This window comes from Lissotriton vulgaris, chromosome 4_1 (assembly GCF_964263255.1).
Source record: "Lissotriton vulgaris chromosome 4_1, aLisVul1.2, whole genome shotgun sequence".
NCBI lineage: Eukaryota > Metazoa > Chordata > Amphibia > Caudata > Salamandridae > Lissotriton > Lissotriton vulgaris.
Window position 1 is genome coordinate 1,038,400,878 of NC_141691.1, and position 24,866 is coordinate 1,038,425,743.

At 46.9% G+C, this 24,866-nt stretch overlaps 1 protein-coding gene across 1 annotated transcript in view; it reads right to left on the reverse strand.

Moving 5' to 3' along the window:
• The window catches only part of MTRR (5-methyltetrahydrofolate-homocysteine methyltransferase reductase), a 403,763-nt gene that overhangs the window by 36,238 nt on the left and 342,659 nt on the right, over window positions 1-24,866 (reverse strand). The gene's annotated exons all lie outside the window — the stretch shown is intronic.

Below are 24,866 nucleotides of genomic sequence, written 5' to 3' on the forward strand. Positions count from 1 at the left end.
GTGCTCCGGTACTCTGCTTCCGCCCCCACCCGGATAGCTTCTGGCGTTCTAGCGGTAAGCGATGGCGGCTCGACTGCTCTGCTCCGCTGCTGCTCCGTGCTCAGAGGAAAGTCATAAAAAGGATTCCCGGGTCTTCCATGTGCCCGGTTGTATGCGTAGAGGAATATTTGACGCTAAGGGTGGCATCATGGGGGGGGACCTTGTTGAGACACGCTGACGCCACCCCACTGACAAGGTTTCAGTTTCAGCGGGTGCTTGCGATGTCAATTTCGGCCGCGGGCTTGAACCCCGGCGAATTTGGGACCCATTCCTTTCGGATAGGTGCTGCTACAGAGGCTACAGCCAGGGGTCTGAATGTTGATCAAGTAAAACGTGTGGGGCGTTGGTCCTCAAACTGTTATAAGAGGTATGTGCGGTTGCACATGTTGTGAAGCTATAATGATGTACTCACGCTTCTTGTCTTTGTTTGATTTCAGTTGCGCAAGTCTACGAGGCGGGGCGAACTGGGCAGTCGACCCGACACCGGGGGGCCAGCGGTCAGACATCACCGGCTGTGAAAAAGGAGGTGTTGGTCGTGGGCCACTCATACGTGAGGCGTGCCGCGGACGTATTCAATGCAGGTGACATGATTCACGTGGCTGGGGAATACGGGTACAGGGTGTCCTTCTACGGAAGGGGCGGGCTCTGTATTGACCAGTTTCAATCATTTTTTGAGGGTTTGTTAGGGCGGACGAGGTCACCGCCATCTGTAGTCATAGTACACCTTGGGGGTAATGATTTGGTGACCACTGGTAGACGACTTCTTCTTGAGGCGATGCTTTCCACGGTGAGTTGGTTAGCAAGAAGAGTTCCAGGGTGCACAATTGCATGGTCCCATATGATCCCACGGAAAGTGTGGCGGGGGGCTCTTTCGGTTTCTGCTCTGAATCATTCAGTAAGGAAGATTAATAATAAAGTGAGTAGATTGTTCCGTTCAAATACACTGCATTCTATTTCCCATGGTTGTATTAAAGGGGACAGTATGTATTTGGGGGATGGTGTTCATTTATCCCGGATGGGGAACGAGATACTAATAGGAGACCTGATAGCTTGGCTAAAGACTTTATGACATGACCTTTAGGCAGGAGTTGTGGGGGGTCCGGATAGCCGGTCAACTATCCGGCCTGTGGCGGTAAGGTCATGATCGGTGAGCAATAATTGGAAGATCCCTAGGGGTGGGCGTCACCCATTACGGATGGGAGCGCTCGAGGGAGGTGGCCATTGGCCCCTCAACGGGGGGCGGTCCCGTCTAAGGATGGGCCGCCGAAAGGTAAGGAAAGGCGGTCAAGGCCCCTTCCTTGGTAGGAGGGGCTACAGCCCCCTCCTTGGGAATTTCCTGGGGCCAGGTCATCTGCGACGGCAGATGTGGTAAGTTGTGTGGGGTTTGGGAGGGGGTCTACGCTACCTTCTAGATACCTCACACTGAGTCCTCGGACGACCTTTAAATGGCGTCGAGTTTATTGGGGCCCCCGTCAAAGTCAAGGGAAATTGGTAAATGCACTTGAGGTATGCCTCTGTGCGGTCGCCCCTCACAAGTGAGGGGGATATGTCTGGTTTAGGGATCTTGACACCGGTTATGACCTTGCCGTTGGCCCTTAAACGTTAGGATGTACAATTTCAATTTAAAGTTTGTAGGATGTTAGATCGGCTAGGAGAACCTTTGTATTAGAGAATATGTTAAGGTTAGCCAAACATCGCCAATGTGGAAATGAAATTGTACATTAATATGAAACTGTTATTTTAACGTTTTAATTTTGTTTCATATTTTAATAAATACGGCCGGGAGGGTCACTCCCTCCCGTCTTCCAAAAAGTCAAGAACGTTTCCAGTTTCCCATCATTGGGGATTGTGTTGAGAGGGGGTGGCGGGTATCTCGGCCATATGGAAAGGGGCGACCATTCGGTCCCCCCGAACGTATGGCGGAGTACCACGATCCCCCCGGGAAGCCATTTTGGGCGGGAGGCGAGTCTCGGCTGGTATGCCCGAAGCGGCGTAGCCGGGGCGCGCCTTTTTCCCGCCCTGGAGTGGGCTGGCCTAGACACTGACGCGGCCGGCCACGCCCTTCGGGGCAGGCGGGGGCGGGTTTACTCCCGCCCTGAAGACGGATAAAAGGAGCAACAAGCCAAGAAAGCATCCTCTTGTTCCTGTGCTCTGAAGCTGCACCTCCTCGCTGCACGTGAGCTCGAGACGGAACGAAGAGTTAATTTTGACCCACCCACCAGCCCCTGAGGACAGCAAGTGGTTTTTGATAAAGTTGATATGATAACGCTAATTTTTTGCAGGTTGTGATAAGTATTGTGATGACTTTGAATATGCAATAAAGAATGGTCTAATTGTAGTATGTGATGCAAATAAAGTAATGATGCACTAGTGTTGATCAGTAATCATGCCTTGTAATAAATCGTAATTGTTACTGTCTTTTAGTAATTTAGTCATTTAGTAATTTAGTTAGAATTGTCGTATTTATTTGGTAGGCGGGAAGGTCATGATCGGTGAGCAATAATTGGAAGATCCCTAGGGGTGGGCGTCACCCATTACGGATGGGAGCGCTCGAGGGAGGTGGCCATTGGCCCCTCAACGGGGGGCGGTCCCGTCTAAGGATGGGCCGCCGAAAGGTAAGGAAAGGCGGTCAAGGCCCCTTCCTTGGTAGGAGGGGCTACAGCCCCCTCCTTGGGAATTTCCTGGGGCCAGGTCATCTGCGACGGCAGATGTGGTAAGTTGTGTGGGGTTTGGGAGGGGGTCTACGCTACCTTCTAGATACCTCACACTGAGTCCTCGGACGACCTTTAAATGGCGTCGAGTTTATTGGGGCCCCCGTCAAAGTCAAGTGAAATTGGTAAATGCACTTGAGGTATGCCTCTGTGCGGTCGCCCCTCACAAGTGAGGGGGATATGTCTGGTTTAGGGATCTTGACACCGGTTATGACCTTGCCGTTGGCCCTTAAACGTTAGGATGTACAATTTCAATTTAAAGTTTGTAGGATGTTAGATCGGCTAGGAGAACCTTTGTATTAGAGAATATGTTAAGGTTAGCCAAACATCGCCAATGTGGAAATTAAATTGTACATTAATATGAAACTGTTATTTTAACGTTTTAATTTTGTTTCATATTTTAATAAATACGGCCGGGAGGGTCACTCCCTCCCGTCTTCCAAAAAGTCAAGAACGTTTCCAGTTTCCCATCATTGGGGATTGTGTTGAGAGGGGGTGGCGGGTATCTCGGCCATATGGAACACTGCCCAAATTCAGTAACATCATAATGGCTCTTCCTAGTTCTCTACGTGGTTCATTCTGTCTGCATGTATAAGGTGGGCTGGGGACAAAGCAAAGATCTTTGGGGTAAACTTTAAAGACCTTTGCCTTTATCCATGGCTTTTCTGGGGTTCTACATTTCACATCAATACTGTTTCAGAGTTAGTTTTATTGTTGATGCTCTAAGTCATTACCGTTGCCAAAAGGATAATGCTACTGACCCAGTAAGCATCTGTTCTTGGCATGTAGAGCTGTAGATTCACATGCTTTGCATACTCCTGCCATCTAGTGTTGGGTTTGGATGTTTGCAAGTTGTTTTTTGTTCGAAAAAGTCTTTCTAGTCATGAGGTAGGCGACTCCTCCTTTCGGTGATAGTGCGCATGGGCATCAACTCCATTGTTAGATTGTTTTAAAGGGTGAGAATGGAGTAGTATGGGTAGAATAGAGATATCCATGCAGAAGAATGTGAATTAAGAACTACAACTACTACAGGAGACAGGGGAGCTTGGTGGGTGCATGTGAATCTACACCTCTATATGCCAAGAACAGATGCTTACTGGGTAAGTAACATTATATGCTTGAGGCATGTGAGCTGTAGATCACATGATCTGCATAGGCAATATAGCAGTAAACTCCCAAAGTGGTGGCTAACTCGTAGCAGCTGCAGTTGTCTGAAATAGAGTTTTAAGCACTGCTTGGCCTACATTTGCCGGTTGTCTTGCTAACACATCTACACAATAGTGTTTGATGAATGTGTGCGGTGTAGACCATGTTGCTTCCTTACAAATATCAGCTAAGAGAATATTTCCCAAGGCGGCCATAGTAGCCCCTATTTTGCGAGTAGAATGTGCTCTAAGTGTTACTGACAAAGTTCTCTTTGCTTTAACAGAACATGTTTGGATACATATTACAATCCATCTTGCAATACCAGACTTAGATATAGGATTGCCATTGTGAGGGGGAGGAAAAGCAACAAATAGTTGCTTTGTTTTGTCTAAAATCTTTAGTTCTTTCTATGTAGTAAAGTATAGCACGTCTAACATCAAGTGTGTGTAGGGCTTGTTCTGCTACAGAATCAGGCTGAGAAAACAACACAGGTTACTCAACTGATTGATTGATATGAAAAGCATAAACTACCTTAGCGAAAAATGTATGATTGGTGCGAAGAACCACTATCATTTTGAAGTTGAAAGAAAGGCTCTTGTATAGTTAATGCCTGAATTTCACCAACTCTCCTTAGTGAAGTTATCACTATGAGGAAAGCAACTTTCCATTATAGGAATTGGAACTGACATTTGTGCATTGGTTGAAAAGGTGGACCCATTAGCCTTGTAAGGACTATGTTTAAATTCCAATCAGGAGCAGGGGGAATTCTTGGTGGTATCAACCTTTTTAATCCTACCTTGAAGGCTTTAATCAATGGTACCCTGAATAGAGTGTGGTCTATTTTGCAAGTATGCATCTACCGCTGCTAGATGTAAGCCAATGGGTGTGTAAGCTAGTCAACATTGCTATAAATGCAACAGATAAATGATGTTTTGTACAGAAGCATTAAGTGGATTGATATTGTTGTTGTTACAATAGACAACAAACCGTTTCCATTTTGCTGCATAACATGCTCTAGTAGTAGGTCTTCTAGCCTCTTTGAGAATATTCATACAGTCTGGTGGCAGTTGTAAATAACCAAACTCTGGCTTCAGGAGCCAAATCGCTAGGTTCAGTTCTCTGGGATGTGGATGTCTGATTTCTCCATGCATCTGAGTGAGGAAACAAGGTGTGAGATGTAGTTTGATGTGGAAACCCTGAAAGTTCTAATAGGGTCGTATACCAAGGTTGACAAGCCCTTGTGGGGGCTACTAGGATCAGTGTGAAGAACGTTTGTCTGAACTTCCGAACCAGTAATGGAATGAGTGGGAGAGGCGGAAAAGCATAAGCAAACATTCCTGACCAATTTATCCATAGAGCATTGCCCTTGGATGCTAGGTGTAGGAACCTGGATGTGAAGCTTGAGCATTTTGCGTTGTGTACTGTGGCAAACAGATCTATCGGTGGAAAACCCCATTTTTGAAAGTAGGGAAGAAGAACTTGGGAGTGAAGTTCACACTTGTGTACTTGCTGCCTGTGTCTGCTGAGCAGGTCTACAATCTGATTGTCTACGCCTGGAAGGGGTTCTGCTAGGAGATAGATTTTGTGGTGAATTGCCCAATTCCAAATGCTTTGTGCAAGGCGCGACAGTTGGAGAGAGTGAGCCCATACCTGTTTCTATAGGTAGTACATTGCTGACATTGCTGTCATGTTGTCTGTGCGAACTAAGACAGGCTTGCCTACAAGTTGGGTGAGAAAAGCTTTGAGTGCTAGGAACACTGCTAGAAGCTCCAGGTAGTTGATGTGGAAACGTTTGCGATTGTCCGACCACAGTCCCTGTACTGTGTAATGTTGAAGATGGGCACCCCAACTTGTTAAGGATGCGTCTGTTGTCAGTATGGTCTGTGGAATCGGGTCTATGAAAGGCCGCCATTTTGCTAAGTACCACTGCAGAGAGCGAGGAGTGCGGCTGAATACAAACACTTGATCGGTTAATAGACCCTGAGACTGATTCCACTGACTCGCTAGACATTCTTTCAGAGGACGCATGTGAAATCTTGCATGAGGTATGATTGCAATGCAGGATGCCATCATTCCCAGCAGTTGAATGAAGACTCTCGCAGATAATGATTGGTAGGGTTGGAATTGTGATAATGTGGCGTGAATATTGTGCATTCTGGCTACATTGGGCGCGGCTAGAACTTTGAGAGTGTTGAGGGAAGCTCCCAGATAAGATTGCACTTGTGCGAGGCACAGGTGAGACTTTTGTACATTTTTTGTAAAACCTAACTGGTGAAGTAGGTGCACTGTTGTCGGAGTGTGTAGAATACAGGTCTGGTAAGTGCCTGCTTTGACAAGCCAGTCGTTCAGGTAACGGAAGACATGTATACATTGTCTTTTGAGATGAGCAGCTACTACTGCGAGATATTTGGTGAACACTCTGGAGGCTGTGGTGACAACAAATTGAAGTACCTTGAACTGGTAATGTTTGCCTGCTATCACAAACCTGAGGTATTTGCAATGAGTGGGATGAATCGGAATATGAACGTGGGCGTCTTTTAGATCTAGAATAGACAAAGTTGCCCTGCTGCAAAAGAGGAAGTACTTGTTGAAGAGTTACCATACACAAGTGTTCTGACAATATGTATTTGTTAAACTCTCTGTAATTCAGACTAGGTCTCAATAAGCCGTCCTTTTTGGGAATGACAAAGTAAAGGGAAATAACCCCTGACCCTTTGTACTGAAGTAGGATTGGTTCTATAGCTCCTTTGAGTAAAAGATTACACTTCTTGCTGAAGTAAGTGCTGGTGATATTTTGTAAGATCAGGAGGAATGTTTGGAGGATTGCTGATAAGCTCCAGGCAATAACTATATTGGATGATTCCAAGCACCTATTTGTCTGTTACTGATTTCTGTTAGATTTGGGGGTTTCTAGTTGGCAGAGGTGGGTACCTTTGACCAAATAGGGACCCTTGTGTCTAGTCAGGGTAAAGGGGTACACTCATAAAATAACCCCTGCTCACCCCCCTGGTAGCTTGGCACGAGCAGGCTTATCTCGGAGGCCGTGTGTGAAGCATTTGTGAACACATACAGTAACCCAGTGACAACACTACAGATGGACACCACGCAAGTTGTAGTATAAAAATTAGTTTTTTATATAGACTTAACACAAGAAAACAAACAACAAAAATCCACAATACTGTACTTAGGAATGGTAGAAATTAGCTTAGTTCTCTTAAGACGAAAAATGCAACACTCTGATTCAATGTACCTTTGGATGCATAACGCTATACAACGAAAGTGTTGCAAGCAAGGTGATGCGTCAGTTCCTTACACGCAGGAACGGTGATGCGTCGGATCCCTACTGCTGCGTAGGGGATGCATCGGTTCTCCTCTGCGAGGGGAGGCGATGAGTCAGTTTCTTACTGTGCTTCCGTGGCGATGCGGCCCGCAATGCCGTGATGCGATGAAGATCCAGTGCAATGAAACAAAGATGGCGTCTTCTCTTGGATGCGACACGATGCGTGCACGCCCGATGGCCGCGCGGCGACTCAAAGATTCTTCTGAGCCGCAACAGGCCCTGCGACACATTTCCCGGTGTTGCGGCGGCGTCTGATGTGACATCGATCCTCTTCTCCGGCGATGCGAGACGCTTCAGCGATGATGCAACAGATGCAGCGGTGGCAACACGCTTGTCTGTTGATGCGGCGGCGTCTGATGCGACGTCGATCCTCCACTCTGGCGATGCAACGACAGCAGAAGCGGCGGCAACACACTTCTTCTTCGCGAGTCGTGCTTCCAGCTCCTTGCGACACCCAGTTCCTCAGAAAGCCCAAGACAACTGTAGGCACTTCCAAAGAACTCTTGCGGAGCTGGTGGGTAAAGTCTGTTGTCCCTGAGACTTCAGCAGTTGTCAAGCTCTTTCTCAAGCCCTTGGAGATCCTTCACAAGTTGAGGAAAGTACACACAAAGTTCCTCTCTCCTCTCTTTGGCAGTCAGGCAAGCACTGCAGGCCAATCCCCCAAGCAGCACTTCAGCTTAGGGATAGTCTCTCTAGTTCCTCTTCCTCAGCAAAGGCTTCTTCTTGTTTCCCAGTAGTTCTGGGGTCTGGTGCCCCTCTTTTATACACAGTTTATCTTTTTTCCCTGAAGGCAGAGAGGAATTTGCCTAGTACAAACCAGTTCTGGTCAGTCCTGGAGCACTCTGTTTACATGACTTTTTTTTTCTTTTTACAGTGCAGGGCAGAGCCATCAGACAGACCACAGGATGTAGAGCCAGCATTGTGGAGGGAAGGCACAGTCCTATTCAGGTCCCAGGTGCAACTCCTCTCACCCATCTACATGTAGATCTCTCAATTTAGCCCTGTGCTGGCTCACCCTGTCTCCTGGAATCCCCAGCCCCTGTCACTCAAACTCCAGACAAGGAATACACAACCTAGCAGTGGCAGACTTACTACTACCTACTTTCTAAAAGTGGTATTTTTAAATACAGAATGTTAAAACCAACTTCACTAAAAGATGTATTTTATCATTCTGAGTTCAGGCATACTAAACTCGAATTTATACCTAGTTCCCTGAGTCAGTAAGGATTATAAGTGAAAAACGAAAATGGCTGTAATTCACTATTAGGACATGCCACAACACATTAGGGATTGTCCTACCTTATACTTACAATGCACCCTGACCTTGGGTCTACCTTAGGGTGTCTGATATGCAGAAAAAGGAAGGTTTGGGGACTGGCAAGTGGGTGCACTTGCCCAGTCAACACGGCAGTACCAGACTACACACAGTCTCTACAATGGAAGACCTGAGACATGTTTTACAAGTTTGCTTCTGTGGGTGGCACCGCCAGTGCTGCAAGCCCACCAGCAGCATTTGGATTTGCAAACCCTGGGCACACTCAGTGCATTGTACTAGGGTCTGACAAGTAAATCAAATCAGCCAATCATGGAGCCACTTATCCATACATCAATCTACAATAGGGGGCACCTGCACTGTGGCACTGGACAGCAGTGGCACAGTGCCCAAAGCATCTAACACTAGCAAAAACACATGAGGCAACAGCAAAAAATGGAAGTGAGACCCACGCCAAGGTGCCAGATCTAACACGTGTCCCCTCCAGCTGAAATGTGGGGAGTACTACCCTATCTCCTGGGAGTTCTCATCACTAAGGAGGAAAAATCTGTACAGATCATCAGCATTGGCGTGTTCTGTACCAGGTCGGTGTTCCGCCGTGAAATCCATCCCCTCTAGGGAAATGGACCACCTCAACAACTTTGGATTCTCACCCCTCATCTGCATCAACCATCTGAGAGGCCTGTGGTATGTCTGAACCCGGAAGTGAGTCCCAAAAAAGTATGGTCTCAGCTTCTTCAGAGCCCAGACCACAGCAAAGGCCTCATGCACAATTGCACTCCACCACTATTCCTGTGGAAGTAACCTCCTACTGATGAAGGCTACGGATTGATCTAGGCCCTCCTCATTAATCTGTGACAAAACAGCCCCCACTCCATGCTCTGAAGAGTCTCTCTAAACAATCAATTCTCTGGAGAAGTTGAGTGCCAGGAGCACGGAAACCGTGCACATGGCAACTTTCAGGGCCTCAAAAGCTTTCTGACAGGTGTCAGTCTAAATCACTTTCCTGGGCTGCTTCTTGGAAGTCAGCTTTGTCAAGGGGGCAACAATGTTGCCATACCCCTTGACAAACTTCCTGTAATACCCAGTGAGTCATAAAAAGGCTCTCACATCTGTCTAGGTTTTGGGGAACTCTCAAGCCAGAATGGTTTCAATCTTGGGCTGTAGGGGCACCACCTGGCCGCTCCCAACCTGGTGTCCCAAGTACACCAGGGAACCCTGCCCGATCTGGCACTTACTCGCCTTGATCGTGAGGCCTGCCCTCCGCAGCGCCATCAACACTTCCCAGAGGTGGTGCAGATGTTCTTGCCAAATGGGGCTGAACACTGCTATGTCATCAAGGTAGGCGGTACTGAACTTGTCCAGTCCAGACAACACCTGGTTGACCAACCTCTGAAAAGGTGGCAGGGGCATTCTTCATCTCAAAGAGTATAACCCAGAACTGGTAGTGCCCATCTGGTGTGGAGAATACTGGCCTATCTTTTGCCCCATCAGTCAAGGCGATCTGCCAGTACCCAGACGTTTAGTCAAACGTACTGAGGTACTGTGCAGCCCCTAGATGATCAATGAGCACATCAGCTCTGGGGATGGGGTGCGCGTCAGTCCCCGTGACTGAATTGAGCCCTCGATAGTCCACACAGAACCGGAGTTCTGGAGTGGCACCCGGTGCGGCAGCCTTTGGGACCAAGACCACTGGTCTGGCACAAGGACTGTTAGAGGACTTAATCACCCCTAACGCAAGCATCTTGGAGACCTCCTCCTTGATGCAAGCTCTCACCCTGTCAGTCACCCTGTAAGTTTTGTGCTTCACAGGCAGACTATCTCCAGTGTCTACATCATGGATGCACCAATCAGTGACACTGGGAATCAGGGAGAGATCAGACAACTGTCCCAGCAACTGGCGGCAGTCATTCTGTTGCTCAGGGGTCAGGGTGGAAGAGAATTTCACACCATCCACTGACCCATCTTGCTCTGTTGCAGACAGGAGGTCGCTATGAGCATTCCCACTTCGGACCTCTCAAAGTGGTGATTCAGGCGGTTGACATGCTGGACCCACAAGACATTCCTGGAAGACCGCAAGTCCACCAAGTAGGTAACAGGACTTTTGCGCTCTACCACCTCAAATGGTCCGGTCTACTTAACCTGGAGCGCGCAGGGCTCCACTGTGGCCATGACCCACACTTTCTGGCCAGGCTGAAGCTCTACCAGAGTGGCATTCTGGTTGTACCACCACTTCATCACCTCCTGGCTGGCTTACAGATTCGCCTCAGCGAGTTGTCTGAAATGCCTAGTCTGGTTCCTGAAAGCCAGCATATAGCTATATACATCCTGGGAAGGTTTCCTAGGAGATTGCCCCCAGCCTTCCTTTACCAGACTCATAGGTGCTCTCACTAGGTGACCATAGAGAAGCTCAAAGGGACTAAACCCTAGAGATTTCTGTGGCACCTCACGGTATGCAAACAATAGGCATGGTAAGAGGATGTCCCACTTACGCCTCATAGGTTTCTCAAGACCCATAATCATGCCTTTCAGGGTTCAGTTGAATCTCTCAACCAACCCGTTTCCTTGGGGGTGGTAAGGAGTGGTAAACTTGCAGGTTACCCCACACTCCTACCACAAGGACTTCATATACATGGAAATGAAGTTTGTACCTCGGTCAGACACTATCTCTCTAGGAAATCCAACTTGGGAGAAAATTCCCATCGGTGCCCGCCGACCACGGGGCCATCACTGTCCTCAAAGGTATGGGCTTCCTGATACCGGGTGGCATGGTCCACCAAGACCAGGATGAACCTGTTGCCCATGGCTGTCTTGGGGTCCAGTGGCCCCACTATGTCAATACCCACCCGTTCAAAGGGGGTGCTGACCACAGGGAATGGCTGGAGAGGAGCCTTGTGCTTCCTCCCACTCTTTCCGCTTGCCTGGCAAGTCTGGCATGTCCTGCAATGAGTGTCTGAAATGTTGCGCATTTGGGGCCAATGAAAGTGGGTGACAAGCAGCTCAACGTTCTTGTCCTGCCCCAAATGTCCTGCCAATGGCACATCATGAGCCAGCCCCACTAAGAAGGCTCTGAAGCACTGGGGTACCACCAGCACACGGGCGGACTCAGGCTCAGCAACCTTAGGCTCACCATACAGGAGACCATTCTCCCATTATATCCAATGTGATCCAGACTGATCACCTGAGGTATGGCTTGCAGTTTGTTGCCACAAACCATCAAGCGAAGGGCATTGTCTCTGCTCCTTTCAAAACTCTTCCCTGGAGGGTCCTCCTTCCTGCTGCCAATGGGTCAGCTCAGGCAGGTCCCCCAGTTCAGCTACCTTTTCCCCTGTAGGTTCCAGGGCATCCCCCTCAGGGTCTACCTCCTCCTGGACTGTGGGGACTTTGGGGGCGGGTTTCCCGCGGCTCTGCCTCTTCTCTTTAAGGCAGGTCCCTGGGCCCACCTCTCAGGCTCCAGGTCCTCTTGAGAACCCTTACGGGATGCCATGGACCGCGTAGTTACGCACTCCCAGTCAGGCAGACCCAGCATCTCCCAATGAGTACTTCACTCCACCTTCCCCCAAGGTGAGCTCTCCAAATCATTTCGCAACAAACAGTCAACAGGCATGACGGGCCTCACAACTACCTGAAGAGTACCAGAGACCCCCCCCTCCCTCAAAGGGAACCTGAGCCAACGGACAGTGGCTCTCTGTGTTGTCAGTGGCAACAACTCGGCAAAATGCATGGGGGACAATCTGCTCTTGAGACACCAGGTGACACTTGACAGTTGTCACACTGGCTCCTGTATCTCTAAGAGCCTCCACTTTATGGTCATTGATGGTCACCCACTGCCCGTATTTCTTAGTGTTGTTAGGCAGTTGGGTCCTGGGACCACCTCACAGTCTCCTAAAGAGACAAGGGACATCTCTGCGGGACCCCACCCACCTTGGACACCTATCTGCTCCCCCAGGGCTACACTCGCCATCTGCCGGGGTGGAGCACCAGGGGGTGCGGTCTTTCCAAACTGGCGGCACTGGGGAGTATTTGCCTTATGACCCAGGTCCCCACACTTGTAACACCTCAGGGTCCCCTATGAACAGGGTTACCTGTCGGGCCCCTTGCTTTCTCTCAGGGGGAGGCTGGGAACCTTTCCCTTGGGAATTACTTTGGGGCCCTTTCTGGAACTCCCTCTGTTTACCCTTGTCCCCACCACTCTTCTGCTGGGGACCCTGCCCACCTTTGGCTAAGTCTCCTACGTGATCCTTGTGGTCCCGGATGCTCACCCAGAGGTCTGCCTCTTCAGCAAGCTTCCTAGGGTTAGTCAGCCTGCTATCAATCAGGTGCTGTCGCAGTTCTGAAAAACAATTACTGGACAAGTGCTCCCATGTAATCGAATCAAAGAGCTCCTGAAAATCATTAACGTTGCTGCCCTTCACCCAACCATCCAATGCTCTGCAAAAGAAAGTGACATATTCCTCCCAGCTACTGCCCTCTATCTTCTTGCAACTCCTGAATCTCTGCCTATACAGTTCAGGGGTCAAACCATACCTGGAAATCAATGCATCTTTCAAGTGGCTATAAGAATTATGGTCTTCAGAAGGCAAGTCTAACAGTGTATCCCGCCCCTCACTAAGTAACCGCCCCTACAACCCCGCTCCCCAATCCTTCTCAGGGACCCGGTGGGAAGACATGGCTACCTCATAGGCTTTGAACCACTGCCCAATATCATCATTCTTATACAATTCTCTCACCACATCCTTCGGAATAAACACTCTAGCCTACACAGGCATTGATGGTGTGCTGCCACCAGAGGGAGTCATTTCTAAGCTTCTTGCTTTCAATTCCATCTCCCTGAAACTTTTCTCATGCTCAAACTGCATTCTCTTTTCCTCTAGGGCTAATTTCCTAATGTGCAACTCAAATTCTAGCTGCCCATTTAACTTGAGCTTGGCAAGCTCTAATTCATGCATCCTGTTTTCTTTCCTGTCCACCTGCTCCTCTGGGGACTGTCCTTTGGCAGAGACACTGCTACCTGCTGGGGACGTTACTCTCCTCTACTCTGAACCCAATGGCCCCTCCAGCTGCTCATCTGCATTCTCAGACCCTTCCTCGGGGGTATTCCTTTCTCAGCGCCTTCTGGTACTCATCCTTCTTGGTGAGGCCGGTCATTGCAACTTTAAATCTCCTGCAGAAATGCTTAAGCAATTTTATGTTGTAGCATTCTAGTCTCTCCTCTTCCCAATCATAATCAACAGATGCTATGGATGGTGCTTTGCTCATGGTGGTTAAACTTGGCAGTTCTTGGCAAAAGTAGAAAATCCCAGGAAAACAATTTACCAAAAAGTATGTGGTCGCGTTTTGGTCTGCACTCACTAGTAGTGTTCACCAATCACTGTATATGAATCACAAATGCAAGTTCAAATCCTCACCGCTGACCACCAATGTTAGATATGGGAGTCTCTACTTGGCAGAGGTAGGTACCTTCGACCAAAAAGGGACACTTGCGTCTAATCAGGACAAGGGTGTACAGTCCTAAAATAACCCCTGCTCACCCCCTTGGTAGCTTGGCAAGAGCAGACAGGGTTATCTCAGAGGCAGTGTGTAAAGCATTTGTGAACACATACAGTAAATCAGTGACAATTCTACAGATGGACACCACACAAGTAGTAGTGACGTCAAGTCAAGTCAAAACTGCTTTATTCGATTTTGATTAAAAAAACATAAAAGCACATAAAAAAATAGGTCATATTATAAAAAAGTTACCATTAAAAAGTAGATAAGCATTACCATAAATCAAGATAGTACAATAAAAAAGCAGCTCACATTAGCTACATGAGAATTTTACACTAACTCAGACAGATTATTATAAATCAATTCATTGTAGTCCTATATCTGATTATAGCTTTTAAAAAAGACGACATTAAAAACATAATCAGTTCATCCTCCTGCATTTGTTGCCTCAGAAGTGCTGTTCTACATTGTCTGAATCCCCACTTTCTCAAAATAGAAATTTAAAATCTTCTCCTTGGAAATCATAACATTTACAAAAAAGTATGCAGTGTAACATTGATTGGACAGAAATATCGTCACATGGACATAATGACAAATGTTTAGACCAAGAGTTTACCTCTGGAAATGTAACCAGTCTAAAAAAAGTCCCCCCACAAAAGCGTGTAAGTAGCATACGTGAATAATAGCTTTGCGTCTGTATCAAGTATGGCTGAATCCCCTGGCCTTGGAGCATCAAATGATTCTCCATGACTGCGGTCTTACATTTCTCTATCAGCCTTTTATTTTCTAAAAAAATAAACAAATTTCTTTCAACTTCTTGTTATACAGTTTCTAGGCAGCTTGGGGAATCAAAATATTCTGGGTAACCAATGTCATGAAATAATTTCTTTACATACATAATCCAGGAGATCTTTGTAACCCCCTGGAGATTAAGGCAATCCTTAATTATATCTCTATTAAAACCGGTCTCCTCAGTGGACCATACCTTATGCCATAGAAGAAGAGGATTAACTTTAATAAGAACCGATATACATGACAAACCTAGTTCCTTGTGGCATGCATAAGAGGTGGACCCCGGAACAGCTAGGAGATAGCGCAGAAACGCATTTTCACAGAATTGTTTATTGTGAATTTCTGCTATTCCCCAAATCCCTGCCACGTATATCGCTGTGGAAACACATTTAGATTTATATATGTCCACAAGCTCTGGAACTGGTCGTCCACCCAGCTTGTTAGCAAAATTACGCACAGCACCTATTGCTCTCGAGAAAGCCAATTTTCTAGTATGTGCCGCCGATGACAAGGTGCCTGTTTTCTCAAAGTTAATACCCAGATACGAGAATTTATCAATCGTATCTATTTTCGTTTTTTAGATAAAAGTTTTACATGTAGTGGTTTTATTTGTAGTATAGCACATAGTAAATGTTTTACTTATATTTATTTTTAGACCTTTATCATTCATGTAATTTGAAAATTTGGTGATCGCTCTTTGGAGGCCTAATTGAGTCCGTGCCATTATTACTGCATCATCTGCATATAATAATATAGGGACTGGGGCGTTCCTAATCTGAGGGTAGTCCTGCTTGTCCTGGACCAAGTGGGAACCTACACTGTTTATGTATAAATTAAACAAGAACGGTGCGAGTATACATCCTTGCCTAACTCCTTTGTTTATGCTGAACTTGGATGTACATTCGCCCTGCTTCCCAAACCGCACGCTCGCCCCAGCCCCTCGGTATAGCTCCTTAATAAATATCAGGAAATTAGAGTCCACGCCTATTTGTGACAATGTGGTCCAGAGATTGTCATGATTTAGACAGTCACAAGCGGCACTCAGGTCGACAAATGTTAAAAACAACTTTTCCTTTTTAGCTGTTACATATTTAGCTATAATCAATGCTAAGTTCAATCCTTGTTCTGTCGTACCGAGTCCTGCCCTGAACACATATTGAAACTTTGAAAGTATGCCCTTTTCTTCCACCCAAAGTTTTAGTTTGTTTAATATGACCCTCCCGGCAACTTTCATGAGCGAGTCCAGTAAAGATTTTGGACGGTAGCACTTTGGCTCATTACGGTCACCCTTTTTAAAGATGGTAATCACAATGGCCTCTAGCCAAGTGGAAAATAATCTATGTTTGTTGCAACTATTCAGGACATTAGTTAGAAGTGGGGCCCATAGTTCAGTGTTAAATCCACAATACTGTACTTAAGAATGGTAGAAATTAGCATAGCTCTCTTAAGTTGAAAAATGCAACACTTTGAGTCGATGTATCTCTGGATGCGTAACGCTATACAACGAAAGTGTTGCAGGGATTGTGATGCGTGGGTTCCTTACACTCAAGAACCGTGATGCGTCGGGTCCCTACAGCTGTGTATCGGATACGTTGGTTCTTCTCTGCGAGCGGAGGTGATGCGTCAGTTTCTTACTGTGCTTCCGTGGCGATGCGGCCCGTAACGCTGTGATGGAATGAAACAAAGATGGCGTCTTCTCTTGGATGTGACACGATGCATGCACGCCAGACAGCTGTGCGGCGACTCAACGATTCTTCTGAGCCACGACAGGCCCTGCGAAACGCTTCCCGGTGATGCGGCGGCATCTGATGCGGCATCGATCCTCTTCTCCGACGATGCAAGGCGCTTGGCGATGATACAACAGCTGCAGTACTGGCGACGCGCTTCTCCGTTGATGTGGCGGCGTCTGATGCGATGTCGATCCTCTTCTCCGGCGATGCGATGACAGCGGCTGCGGCGGCGACACGCTTCTTGTTTGTGAGTCGCGCTTCCAGTTCCTTGCAAAACGTTGTGCCTCAGAAAGCCCAACCCAACTGTAGGCACTTCCAAAGAACTCTTGGGGAGCTGGTGGGTGAAGTCTGTTGTCCCTGAGACTAACCCTGGGTGTAGTTCACGTAGTAGCGCTACGCGTAGCGATGCGAAGTGCACTTCGCAGTACACGAGCTATGCGTAGCTACTTGAACTGCATAGTGCACTGTGCAAAATGCTGTTCGCACTGATTGCACAGTGCCGGATGCTTGTCCGCACTGTGCAAATCGCATCTTGCACAGTTCAAGTGGTCGTTTTCTGCCACTCGAGCGGCAGCTTTCTCAACGCGGACTAGTAGTTTCTCATCACGAGCGGTCGCGAGCATACGCGACCACTCGAAATGAGAAATCTGACTTCCCCGTGTTGAGAATCTCGCCGGGAGGTTTATTTTCCTCACTCGTGATCGGCAACTTGATGTTGCTGATCCCAAAGTCTCACTGGGATGTCATTTTGTCCGCTTGCGGTCGCCAGCTTGACGTTGAGGCCTACGAGCAAGCAAAAAATGACCGCTCAGCTACGCTACGCATGTTTGCAGTGTGCTATGTGCAATTAGTGTAGTTTGAAGTAGCGCAAACTACTCGAGCGTAGCGTATTACTTCGCCCAGGGTTACCTGAGACTTCAGCAGGAGGCAAGCTCTTTCTCCACCCCTTAGAGATCCTTCACCAGTTGAGGAAAGACCACACAAAGTTCCTCTCTCCTTTCTTTGGCAGTCAGGCAACCACTGCAGGCCAATCCCCCAAGCAGCACTTCATCTTAGGGATAGTCTCTCCTCAGTCTCTCTGGTTCCTCTTCCTCAGCAAAGATTTCTTCTTTCCCAGTAGTGATCTAAAGTTCTGGGGTTTGGGTCCCCTCTTTTATACACAGTTTGTCTTTGTTCTCTGAAGGCAGAGGGGCCTTTGCCTAGTCCAAACCAGTTCTGGTCAGTCCTGGAGCACTCTGTTTACATGACTCCTTCTTTCCGTTCACAGTGCAGGGCAGAGACATCAGATGCACCACAGAAGGTGGAGCCAGCATTGTGGAGGGAAGGCACAGCCACTTTCAGGTCCTAGGTGCAGCTCCTCCAACCCATCTACATGTAAATCTCTCATTTCAACCCTGTGCTGACTCACCCTGTCTCCTGGAATCCCCCAGTCCCTGTCACTCAAACTCCAGACAAGGAATACACAACCTAGCATAGGCAGGCTTGGTTGGTTAGACAAGAAAATACCTACTTTCTAAAAGTGGCATTTTCAAACAGAGTATGTTAAAACCAACTTCACCAAACAATGTATTTTATCATTCTGAGTTCAGGCATACTAAACTCGAATTTCTACCTAGTTCCCGGAGTCAGTCAGGATTATAAGATGTAATAATCAAACTGCCCCATTCTGGCATATGGGGAACAGGGAGCCTTGCAATAGTGAAAAACGAAAATGGCTGTAATTCACTATTAGGACATGCCACACACATCTTGTCCTACCTTATACTTACAATGCACCCTGCCCTTAGGCCTACCCTAGGGGTGTCTGATATGCAGAAAAGGGAAGGTTTGGGTGCACTTGCCCAGTCAACATGGCAGTACCAGACTGCTCACAGGCTCTGCAATGGCAGACCTGAGACACATTTTACAAGTCTGCTTCTGTGGGTGGCACAACCAGTGCTGCAAGCCCACCAGCAGCATTTGGATTTACAAGCCCTGGGCACACTCAGTGCACTGTACTAGGGTCTGACAAGTAAACCAAATCAGCCAATCATGGGGTCACTAATCCATACATCAATGTACAATAGGGAGCACTTGCACTGTGGCACTGGACAGCAGTGGCACAGCGTCCAAAGCATCTAACACCAGCAAAAACACATGAGGCAACAGCAAAGAATGGAAGGGAGACCCACGCCAAGGTGCCAGGTCTAACAATTTCCAAATGGAGAGAAAGTCTTGAACTCTTCCTCCGACAGGTGTGGAATAGTCGGAGGGAAGTGTTGGGAAGTCACTGTTTGCTTGAGGAAGGGAAAGTGTGAGGTGTGTTGTTTTTACCTCTACCCCTGGGACTGTTTCCTCTATAACCTCCAATGAAAAATCCTTTTGAAAAAGAGGATTGGGAATTGTCTTTGTAAGAAGAAGTGTTCTGGTCTGTGCCAGTGGACTTGGACCCTCCCCTATAAATGAGCGCTGAAAGGAACCGCTTTGGAGGGAGATTGAAGCGCTCCCATCGATTTTGCTAGATCCACTCCATGTCCAAAGAGATGTTTTTTTGTCAAAGAGTCTAGCCAGGATGGATTGTAGGACTTCAGGTTTGTACCCTCATATCCACAACAATGCGTGTCGTAGTAAGATGCTAGTTTTTACTTCTCTAGCTGCGGTGTCAGCTTGATCTAGAGCTCATCTGAAAGAGGTTTTAGAAATTAGTTTGCCTTCCAGGACTAAATCCTGACCCTCTGCCACATGCTCCTCCGGGAGAAACTGCTGTAATTGTTCCATTTCGTCCCAGAGGGCTTTATCTTATCTTGCTAGTAAGCCCTGCATATTAGCAATACGCAATTGGTTAGCTGCGCATCGATATGTTTCCATTCTTTATCTGGAAGAAGGGGCATCACCAGATGCTTGAGATCTAGCTCTCTTTCTAGCATTCGATACCACTAAAGTATCATCTGGTAACAGACCCTTAATAAAAACAGGATCGGTGGGGGAACATTTATATTTTTTGTCTACTCTAGGAGTAAGGACAGAATCTTTACCCGGTAAGATCTGGTAATCAGCCCAAATATCAACGGTGACAGCAGACGCGGCGGCTGCTGGTACGGAAGACTGGCCTTGTGAGACTATTAACAACATCTCAGCAGCCCCTGTTGCCAACAAGGGGGCCCGGGAGCACACCGTCATAGAAAGCGAGCCGTGGAGGGGCCCGAGGAAGATAGTGCAGATGCTGCAGCCACGAGTGGGTTCTTGCGCCTACCACACGCGATGCCTGCAGTAAGCGGGGTGTGGCGAGCACCTAATTAATGGGCTTGAGAGACATTTGGGGAGGCTAAAAGAAAAGTAGAGCACAACACCAGAACAAAGATACCGACTTTGCGTAACCCCAAGATGGCGAGGCCTTGAAAAAAACAAGCTAGAAGGGAGCGGATGATCATACAGGTAAAGCTGATTTGACACACAGTATTTTGCGGTGGAAAGTGATGAATCTCAGTTGGCAGAGGGAAGCATAGGCGGGAGAGTAACCACAGAAGAGTAGGAGAGGAGCCTCGCGGGGAGGTACCTGCCTGACGCTAAGATGAAGACCAGGGTCCACAAATCACTGATTATCTGCCGACGACGGAGCCAACTTCAGCGCGGCCGATGCCCAGTGGAGATGTCTGGATGGCTGTGGTACCGGGGAGTACTCAGTTTCAGGTCAGCAGGAAAGATGAATAGCGGTGGGAGACAGCCATACCGCACTGAGGGTATGAATACATCAGCAATTAATCAAAAATTGGGGAGTAGGGTAGACGGTCCATTCATCACCCCAGTAGCAGTAGTTTGGTAATCAGAAGAAGAATGGACACTTGATACTACTTAACCATTGGTTAAGATGGGACACTCTCATAAACGCGGTGTTAATAGTGCGGTGTATGTCTTTCTTCCGCCCCTCACACGCGTTATGGCATTTATCATCGAGTGTTCCAACAACGTGCTATATGCCAAGCCTCAACCCGAGGCAACCTCTGGCGCTAGTAGCAGTGTCCAGAGATAAGGGAAGGGGAAGGTAGGGCACCCAGAGAAAAAGATAAAAAGCATATACTACACCAGTGGATGTTTTAATAAAAAGGTGAAGTATTGCTATTAAGAATGGTTGCGGTATAATTTGAGGTCGGGTTAATGGATCTCTTTATACCTTTTTAACTATAGCGTCAACATGTTTCTGCTCCATGTCGCCCAGCCGGGTCTACGGAGCATTCGTCAGGACAAATACGTAACACAAAAACAGATACTGAAAAAATTAGAAAGAATTACTTGCACCATTTGTGTAGTAATGATATATGATGAATTTTCGCTTTTTCGGAAATTGTCTATTATGCTAACTGTATTCAGCTTCAGTCAGGCGGCAACGGGACTCTCTGGTCCCAGACAGCGCATGGGGAGTTCCCAGGACTTGTGCTGTCTCTGCCCCCGGATGACCAATGGTTAAGTAGTATCAAGTGTCCACTCATGAATACATCAGCACCTATAGTGGACTTCGACCAGACCTTGCTCATTTCCCCCACCCTCCACCCCATCTGACTCACCCATCATGACATTGAACCTGTGAATCTAGCCACCGACTGTGGAGACTTAGCATTTTGGCCGATGCCCGGAGGAGCTACCTTGATAGCTATAGAGGAGATAGGCTGTGGACCTCCCCCTTGGCCGTCACCTACCCAGCCGGACATTGGGCAAACCTTTCCTTCATCTCTCCGCCGTATCTCCTTCCTTGTTACCCTTTAACATTACCCCCTTTACTCTTCTACACACCCTAACCAACAGATATAAAGTGTAACTGATGTATCTTTTGTAACAATGTGTAACTTGTAACTGATGCAACTGCCCTCATGTAAAGCGCTCCGATACCTCTGGGTCTAGCCAGCGCTATATAAAACTCAAATAAATAAAATAAATACATCTTTAAAAATATCGCCTGTGAGCCCTTGAGCATAGGCAGTGTATGACTAGACTTATGGGATCCTTGAGTGTCAAAGAGGAAATCCCCCTCTAAAGACTCTTTACGTAGCTCCGCTCTATGGTATTCTGCTGCTCTAGCGATAAGCTGTTGGTAAGACAGATTGTCATCAGGTGAAGATGGCCTGGCAGGATAAAGATCTGGGTATGTGTCCTGTTGAGGATTAGTTGTGTACTCCGTTCAAGGATCTGGTAATTCTGCATCTTCAGTGTCACCTGTGTGAAAATGAGGTAGAGGAGACTGACTCAGTGTAATCTGTAATGGATTAAGTTGTGGTGGAGAGGGAGGAGGAGATAATGGAAGTGTATAAAAATGACTAGTGCCTACACTTTTTATCTTGAGAGGAATTCTACATGGGCCATCATCCTCAGAAAGCTTCTACTTGGATGGTGTTTTAGCATGGATATGCCCTGTGCTAGGGTGAATGTACAGCTTTTTCTGTTTTGGATCCAGTTTAGGAGGTACAGTGTCTAAGTTTGGCTTCAGTAGTGTTATAGTTGTCTTCGCTTTTCGGCACCAAAGCTTTCGGAGTTGAACCGGAATGTACTTTCGGTGCCGATGGTTTCAACTCCAAGGGATGTTTCTTAATTTTCGGTGTCTAAGGTTCCAGTTCCGAAGATTTCGGTTTGGAATCCATCTTGGATTGCGAGCTGGAAGATTTAGGCTCGGAAGTGGGCTTTGGCCGACTCGGTCCTGAGCAGGAAGGCTTTTCAGAGAGTTTCTGTGCCGAGCCATGAGACGGAGCGTTGGAAATCTCTTCTTGGTGCGGATCTTGGCTTTGAGGCGGAGGTGGTGCAGAAGGTGTCTTCTGTACTCACGTCCCCTTGTCCCTGTGGCACATCATCGTCCTCGAGGTCAATCTGTAAGTCTAATCTAGAGTCAGACGCAGCTGAAGCCATCTCCACCTCTGCCGCCGATACCTTTTCTTTTTCTGAGTCTTCGCCGAGGAGGTCCGGAGTAACATCCAACCGCTGTATCTCTCGACGTTGAGCCCGACAATCACTGAGAGTTTCCGTTTACCTAAAGGAGCAGCATGTGTCACAGTCTTGCTCTTTGTGCTCAGGGGAAAAGTACAAATTACACAGCGGGTGAAAGTCCGTACGCCGATATTACTCGTGGCAAAGGGGATGAAATTTAAATGGAGTCTTTTCCATCGATGAGGACCAGAATGGACGCAGATTGGCTGGAAGGCCGCCCGCAGATCTTCCGGTAGAAATGTCGAAGTTGGCATTGAACCGGGAAAAGAGAAAACACGTTCGAAAACAATTCCATCATGGTAGAGAGAGTACGCACCGAGGTGGAACCCGAGGATCGATTCCAAAGTGGAGAGCAGCAATACCGGTCTGAACCCGATGGCAGAAAAAACAATCTAACAATGGAGTTGATGCCCATGCACACTATCACCGAAAGGAGGAGTCACCTACCTCATAACTGGAAAGACTTCTTCAAACAAAAACAACTTGCAAACATCCGGACCCAACACTAGATGGCAGGAGTATGCAAAGCATGTGATCTACAGCTCACATGCCTCGAACATATATTTCTGAAGTTTAGTGAACATTAAAGTGTCTTTTTGCTATATCCTGTAATGACGAACACTATTGTGCTTTCTTGTTCAATCAAGGCAGTACTCTAGCTAGACCCCGCAGTAAAAACATTCAAAATATTTTGCAGCTTACAGAGTAAACTTGTTAGAGCTATCCAAAAGTCCAACTATTGTCCCTGTGTATTACTGAAGCAACTATGTGTGGGCCAGGATAGGATTATGTAAAAAGAAAGCGAATTACCTTAGTTTCTAACACCTGGTGGCAAAGCACCTGGTCTGCATCAAAACACCAGAGAATCTTTAGCATTGACACAACCTTCTGCAATGGCTATGCATTTTAAAAAAAGCTCTTCACCCCCAAAAATGATGTCAAAATGGAGGTAGGTTAGTCCAAACAAGTTACTCGCTGTGGTGTCTCTTGTGCTATTGGTCCTTGGTCTTCCTTGCTCATATGATATCCTTGTTCACTGGCCAGGACAATACAATTATTTGTTCACACTGCAAAATAATTTAAAAAGCAAAGTACAGTGCCTGTATAATCCTACTACAAATAAGTTCCACTTTCCCAAATGGTAACCTGAAATTTCCAGAATCAAAATCTATAAAGGGAGTCCGACACAGCGGGCCCCAGCAGATGGGACATGCATCGGAAAGGGGACTTAGAACCACCAATGCAAATTTCGCAATAATTAATTGTTTTTTTCAAAACGTATTTTTACATTCTTCTTTCTTCGTCCAGATACATAGAAAAAGTTTAAAGCATCCATGTATAAAAAACAGCAAGACATCAGCAAGAACAAAGAGCTGAGGGTAATGGGAAGGAAACCCAAACTAAAAGTAACCTCAGGCTTCAGCAGCAGAAAATCTCTGGAAGGTGTCACTGCTGGCGTTTAAATTAGGGATCAACATCAGCAAAATCTGCTTAGAATGAGGATTACACTTCTTCACAAAATGAGGAGGCTGACTAAATGGCATAGGAAGAGTTCTATTTCTAGGTAGAAGTAACAATCTAAGCCTCACATAGCAATAACATGCAAACTGTAATGTTTTAAGGATGTGTTTGTATGCTGTAATGATTCTTTGAATCGAAAAAAGAGATTTTTGAATATGAATTTGAATAAAATGCAAACAAAAGGAGATGATGGGCGAGCGCTGAAACTTTTCAGACACTCACCCCCAGTCACAGATCTGTGTTCAAACCATCATCGTTCTTTAGCTCAAAAGTGTTTTCTAAAATCCACTAGCTTATAAACAGCTTGCTCTTAACCGCATGCGCGCTAGCGGGTTTTCCCACTGTGCGCTGAAGATTCGAAATTTGCGGTTTACGTGACAAAGCTAGCTTGTCATGTGCGCAGCGCAGGTAACGCCCATAACCAGCTGGCTTTGTCATCCGCATCGAAGGGGTTAAACAGAAATTTCCATTCAGTGTTGAAAGATGAGGTATTGAACAAAGGTATTTTCCCAGCACCGCCCAGCAACCCACATGTTTGAGCAAGAGTTACCAAAATGTTTGGTAACCAGTGCTAAAGTGCTTGTGCTCTCTCCCTTAAACATGGTAAAATTGCCTTGCACCCAAATGGCGCATTCAATTTATTTGTAAGTCCCTAGTAAAGTGATACTACATGTACCCAGGGCACGGAAATGAAATGCTACTAGTAGGCCGGCAACACAGATTGTGCCACCTACTTAAGTAGCCTTTTAAACATTTCTCATGCCTGCCATTGCAGCCTATGTGGGCAGTTTTAAACTGCCTTTTTGACCTGGCAAAATAATATTTTTCTAGGCTTGAAATTTCCTTTTTAATACAAATACGTAACCGCGATGGAA